Below are 7,277 nucleotides of genomic sequence, written 5' to 3' on the forward strand. Positions count from 1 at the left end.
ACAGAACCAACATATTCATGCTGTGACCTTGTTTACAGTTGTGCTTTAATTGCTACACGAGTTCAAAGCACCCATTTCATTAGGGAATGTGGTGATAGTATAACATTAAAACCCACTTTTGCACGACTTTTTCCTCAGAAGGCAATGAATGCAATTAAATCACTGAGTGCAGAACCTAAACCCAGATGTATCTCCAATACTAACATCATCCCTTAATACTTGTTGGTATTGGCTTGTAGCAAGGATCAAGAGTGTTACAGTCACATTATGGTGGCCTTCGAACAGCATCTGGTACATGTAGAAAATGGTGGCTGAAGCACTAGAAGCATTACATGTACCTCTTGATATTGCAATCAAGATCTCGCTCTCACCTTAAAGTTTTTATCAAATTGCTGGCTTCTTTAAAGGGCAAAGTAGTTTCCACTGCTGTCCAATTCAGAAAGTGTGCCACTTCCTACCAGCCTGACGGTAAGATACCAGCTTTCTTTCAGTTATTCCACCAGAATTCCCCTTAAAAAGACCACACTATCTCAAAAACCTTGACCTTAAAAACAAAAATTCTCAAAGAGCACTTATTCTTAAAGACCTTAATTAAACATGTTTCCAAAGTATAATATTAATGTTATTTGTAATAGGACAAAAGAAGATGCTTAGCTTTGGCTTCACTAAGAGCTTGCCCCAACCAGAAAGCGAGCGGCAGCATTCTGGATATGTGAACATGATGGTGCCGACTGTTGAGGCACGCCGTCAGCCGCTCTGGCTTTTTTTCTCGTTAGTCCGGCTTTTTTCTCGGCTTACCTGCTCCTGTGGTGCTCTTCCTGACTCGATGATTCGTTATGATCGCCTCACCCTTCTGGCTCTTCGAACGAGTGTGGGGGTTTCTCAACTTCTGACCACTGAGTTCAGTCAAACCTTTGGCCGACTGTCTGAGGAAGTCCCAGCCTCCCTCATAACAGCCCACGGTTTAGCCGGTCACAGATGGAAATGCCGCCGCCGGGGGAAGCGCGGAGGCACCAGGGCTCGTCTCCGAGCTTTCCGGATCCTCTCTAGGAACAACTCTCCTGGCTCCCAACATGAGGTAATGCTGCCGGAATGCCACTTGCCCTCGGATGCTCCGGTATACCTTACTGCCTCGCTCCGTCACCGCCGCCGGGGGGTGAATTTTAACAACCTACGCCACATCATGACAATGTCAGCCGCCACGGCTGGTGCGTCTCTGTCAACGTCGTCCCAGCCGGTTCGTTTTGCGCTGATAAATGCTAGATCGGTCGTGTACAAAACTTTCATCCTGAAAGACTTTTTTCATTCCAATGGCCTGGATTTTTTATGTACCGCTGAAACCTGGATTTTACCGGGCGAGACGCTCCCACTCACTGAAGTTTTGCCCCCAGGATGTTCCTTTATCAACGCGGCAAGAGCACAGCGCCGCGGCGGGGGCTTATTGACCTTATTTAAATCTGATTTTATTTGCAATTGTCCTTCCCTTCCTCTTTCATTTTCCCCTTCAACTTTTGAGCTCAGTATGTTTGAACTAGTTTGCTCTCCACCGCTGCTGTGCACACTCATCTATCGCCCCTAAAAAAAAATAAAGATTTTTTAGATGAATTTGCAGCTTTCCTGGCTGATATTACCTGTAGATATGATCGCTTCCTTTGTTTGGGTGATTTTAATATCCATGTTTGCTGTCCCGTTAAACCTTTAGCAAAAGACTTTCTGGACATTATTGACTCCTTTGGTCTCTCTCAACTAGTGAACGGACCAACACATGGACAGGTTCACACACTGGACCTGGTTCTTTCTCGCGGTCTCAGAATCAGTGACTTGGACATTCTCCCTCCCAGCTTTTCTGATCACTCACCTGTTCTGTTTAATTTGGATTTGGTCTCTCACCACCACCCGATTTCCCATGTCATTCCCCCTTCTGCTGCTGAAGATTTTGCAGCTGCTTTTTCACCAATCTCCACTTCATGTGAATCCACGGATGCTGATGTTTTATTGCAAACTTTCCACACTTCCTGCTGTTCTGTGATGGATGTTGTAGCCCCACTCAAACGGAGACAATCCAAAGTCAAGTATGATCCATGGCTAAACGAACAAACTCGCTCCATCAGGCAGAACTGTAGGCGGCTAGAACGTAAATGGAGGAAAGATGGTCTCACTTGTACCTTCGACTGCATGAGAGACGCGTGGTCCCAATACCAGAGAGCAGTCAGAGGTGCAAGGAACCGTTTTTTCGCTGACATTATCTCAAAAAACTCTGCCAATCAACGTGCAAGAAATGCTGTTCTATCTCCAGCTGTAACTGTTTTCTCTTCTGCCTCCAGTGCTCTTTGTAATCAGATCCTCACGTTTTTTTCTGGATAAGGTTACGAACATTAGATCCCAGATCTCCATTTCTTCTTCTGGCTCTGTTGATTTAGCCGCTCCTGCACACGGCTCCCTTACCAGCTTTGAACCCATTTTGCTCCCCCATCTGGAAAAAATCGTCGCCCAAATGAAGCCTTCGGGCTCTATGGACGATGTGGTGCCGTCCAGACTGCTGAAAGATGTGTTTCCTGCGATTCGATACGATGTCCTAAAGATCATAACTAGTAGTCTATCCTCGGCTATAGTTCCTCGTGCTTTCAAACACGCAATTGTACATCCAATCGTGAAAAAACCTGATCTTGACCCTGCCGTTCTATCCAATCTATGTCCAATCTCCAAACTACCTTTCTTGTCAAAAATACTAGAAAATGTAGTTTATGAGCAATTAACTCATCACCTACAGGACCATCAGGTAATGGACCTTTTTCAGTCAGGCTTTAGGCCCCAACACAGCACAGAAACCGCGCATTTACGTGTCCTAAATGACGTCCTTTTGGCATTGGACTCAGGAATCCACATGATCCTTCTTGACTTATCTGCTGCCTTCGACACAATCGACCACGACATAATGATCTCCCGACTCGAATCCTGGGCTGGTGTATCTGGCTTAGCCCTCGACTGGTTCAGGTCATATTTCTGCAACAGGACTCTCAGAGTCATGCTAGACGATTTTTCATCTGAATCAGTCCCACTCCCATGTGGGTCCCCAGGGTTCCATTTTAGGGCCACTACTTTTTTCAATCTACATTCTGCCTTTCGGTGCAATTTTTAGAAAACATGCAATTTCATATCACCTATATCCTGACGACTGCCAAATTTATTTCTCCCTCAAGCCAACTGACTCCACCAAACCTCTCTTCGACTGGCTATCTGACATTAAGGACTGGCTGGCTGTAAACTTCCTTCACCTGATCGATTCAAAAACCGAGGTCATTGTTTTTAGTCCCGACTGCAAACAGACCCACCCCTTGGCCTCGACTCTCTTCCCATTCCAGTAACTTCGTCTGTCTCCAATCTTGGAATCAAAATGGATACGGTCCTGAAAATGGATGCTCAAGTCAACAGCACAGTAAAATCCTGCTTTTTCCATCTCAGGCGAATCGCCAAACTCAAGCCTATTCTGTCTAACCACCTCCTGGAATCAGTAATCCATGCATTAATTACGTCCCGGCTCGACTACTCTAATTCCTGCCTATATGGTATCAGTAAAGCCACTCTTTCTAGACTCCAACTGGCTCAAAACGCAGCTGCAAGGCTTCTAACTGGAAACAGCAGAAGCCAACACATTACACCGATTTTAAAAACCCTACACTGGCTGCCGGTTAGATTCGGAATCAATTTTAAGATACTCCTCCTAACCTATAAGGCATTAAACAGTCTAGCCCCCGCCTATTTGAGTGTCTTGCTCCATTGTCACAATCCTCTTCGTGTTCTTAGATTTGCAGATCAGTTGCTCCTAACCGTTCCCAAGGCATGTTTTAAAGCTCGTGGTGAAAGGGCTTTCTCCGTCTGTGCACCCAGGCTCTGGAACTGCCTACCCTTAGTGGTTAGGCATGCCGCTTCAGTCGCCACATTCAAATCACGCCTAAAAACGCACTTCTTCACATTGGCTTTTAATTCTTAACCTGTCTCATTTCCACTTGCTTTTTGCTATTTCTCTATTTTATTGGGTCCCCTGACCTGTTTTTAGTATCTCTGTTTTAATTCTCTCTTAATGTTTGTTTTTGATATTTTATTTTTAGTCTGGCTTGTTTTAACTGTACAGCGCTTCGGTCAGTTGTAATGCTGTGTTTTTAAGTGCTCAACAAATAAAAATGGTATGGTATGGTATGATATGGTAATTTACTTCTTTAGGAAAAAAAATATATCAGGGAACTACATAACTCATCACACCCTAATGCAGCATATTTAACAAAAATGTAAAATAATGGACTGTACAGGGATTTATATGTGTAAAAGCCTTGTTATGATATCTGGTATATTTTAACTGTTAACACAAGCACATACTGAGCTAAGCAGAAGCCCCTTGGTGACTTTAGAGTGAAAGTGGAATTTACTGGGCCAAATTAGACGTGTCTATTTATTTGCTCAAGCATGTCTGGTACTATGCTGTCTTTGCATTGATTGATTTATTAGATGTTAATAACAATCTGTAAAACAATGCAGCTAAAAATTAATTCTCACAGAGGAATACATTTCATGTTACAACTCTTAGCTAGGGTAGTCAAGTTTTCTTTACTATTAGTACTGTCTGGCTATTGATTGTAAGAGGTTATTCCTCTGTTTTCTACACTTAAAATATGAAAGATTTAAACCAGGCTTGGATTTGTTGGTTGCAGAATCTAATGAGGTATGCTTTTTCTTAGCGAGTCTAGGCCTAACACATACCTTTCATTTGATTACATTTTCCAAGTTGGTGTATGCCATTAGTTATCTATGTTTTATACTGTATAATTTAAATAAATCAAAATTTACTGAACACATCAATCATAGTTCCTTTATATACCCGAACTAACATCAAAATGTATCAAACAAATCAACATAACCAACCATGTAGCAGTAGCATAGTGCATAAAATAATGCAAATACAGGTCAAGAGTTTCAGTTAAAGTTCACATCAACAACCAGAATAGAGAAACCATGTGATCACAGTGGTTTCGACTGTGACATGATTGTTGATGCCAGACAGGTTGCTTTGAGTATTTCTGTAACTGCTGATCTTCTGATATTTTCACGCACAACAGTCTCTACTGTTTACTCAGAATGGTGTGAAAGCCCAAAATCTTCAAATGAGCAGCAGATCTGCAAATGGAAATGCCTTGTTGGTGAAAGACCTCCGAGGAGAATGGCTAGACTGGTTTGAGCTGACAGAAAGGCTACAGTATCTTAGATAACCACTCGGTACAACTGTACTGAAAAGTATAGCATCTCCGAATGCACAACTTGCCAAACCTTCAGGCAGATGAGCTTCAACAGCTGAAGACCCCATTGATTTCCACTCCTGTCAGCCAAGAACAGAAAGATGAGGCTTTAGTGGGCTCAGGCTCACCAAAACTGGACACATGAAGACAGGAAATGTATAGCCTGGTCTCATGAATTTCAGGTGCACAGATGGCAGAGAATTTGGTGCCAATAGCATTCTCCCAAAGTGCCTTATGGTCAACAGTTCGGGTGGTGGTATAATGGTGTGGGGAATGTATTCTTGGAACATTTTGGGCTTGTTAATACCGATCAATCATTGGTATTAATTTGAGTATTACCATTGACCATGTACATTGCTTCATGGCCACAATTTGACCCATCTTCTAATTGATAATTCCATCATGATAATGCACCATGTCACTGTTATATGGCAAAAGTCATCTCAAACATGTTTCATGAAGATGACAATGAGCTCAGTCTTGTTTAGTGGCCTTCCCAGTCACCAGATCTGAATCCCATATAACACCTTTGGGATGTGAAAGAATGAAAGATTTGTGGCAAGAATGTGCAACTGATAAATCGGCAGAAATTGTATGATGCAATAATCTTACCATGGACGAGAATATAAAACGAATGTTTCTAACATATTGTGACCTATTATTTTGAATTTGTAACTAATATTCTTTGGTTTTTGTCTCTTATTAGCTGATCTGCTCTTCTCTCTTAATAAGAAAACACACCACCATTAATAGTGGTAAGTGTCCATTCAGTACCACTCCTCCAACTTGGCAATTACACATATAATTACAGTAAGAGCTTATTATTTAATGGCAGCTCCTAAAGATTCATGTTTGTGCCCATCACAATAACATTAAAAGCTGACCTTTACAAGAAAATTATAATAAAGATTCATTTAGATTCAGATTGGACATGCATACATCAAACATAAGCAGCTTAACTGCACTACTTTCCACCATTATTTCTTTTTTTCTGTCAATGAAAGCTATGATTTAAACATAATGCCAAACAGGCCCACCAGTTCTTTTTACAGATGGGAACACTAAATGAGAGAGAAGGCTCATGATAAGAGTAATCTGTGTATCGACTACTTGGCTGCTCCCCTGCTCATTGTGTGTGAATAGCCTGCTTGATTTTTAATATCATGAGGAGCAATAAGTAGCAGGAGAGAGGTTTCCCTGGGAAATGTGCTTTAGAAGAAGTCAAACTGACTCAAAGAAGAACACATTCACTGTCTCTCATACCATTCTCTTTACGGTTTGTCTTCCCCCTACTGCCAGGCTATTTACATGTAAATGTGAATTTCAGAGGGAATTTCAGGCCAGACTACAGCACAGGAATCTAACATTAAGATGTTGTACATCGTTGAAGTGATGAAAGAGCTTAGCTGTCAGATGAAAGATGCTGGTGAAACCTTCTGATAAATATTAAAAATCATGAAGGTGTTTAACTGTACTCAATAAGTTTCTGCTTTTTGTATTTCTGGTCTTTTCTTTGTGCCTCAGAGCAAAAAAAGCTGTACTGCTTTGTGATTGCTCTCTGTATGAAACGTTTTACCACAACATTGGATGAACATTTTCAGTTTGCTCCTTAATTCTTTCCATTTATGAGTAGTTTTTTGGAATTGAACAACATAAGTGCAGAAGAAAAGTCTTCAGTAACTTTACTTTAAATAAACCCTCATATTAGCCTCATTTGATGGCTTGTTAGTACATAGAATTCATGGTGCTTTCGGCATTAGCTCGACAAACCAGTGAGCTGCTGCACAGTTGGCCTAGGTCTACAATTGAAAAAAATATATATTCTGTGATTTGAACTATTTAAATAAATGTTATATACTGTAAAATCTCTTTTTTTGAATAATGAGCAGCATATTGATTGTAACTTTGTAACACATATGTGCATAGCTATTTCAGTTAACTTCACTTATGATTATGAAAAGAAAATCTCCATTCATCCATTCATTTTCC

Source organism: Polypterus senegalus, chromosome 9 (genome assembly GCF_016835505.1).
Source record: "Polypterus senegalus isolate Bchr_013 chromosome 9, ASM1683550v1, whole genome shotgun sequence".
NCBI lineage: Eukaryota > Metazoa > Chordata > Cladistia > Polypteriformes > Polypteridae > Polypterus > Polypterus senegalus.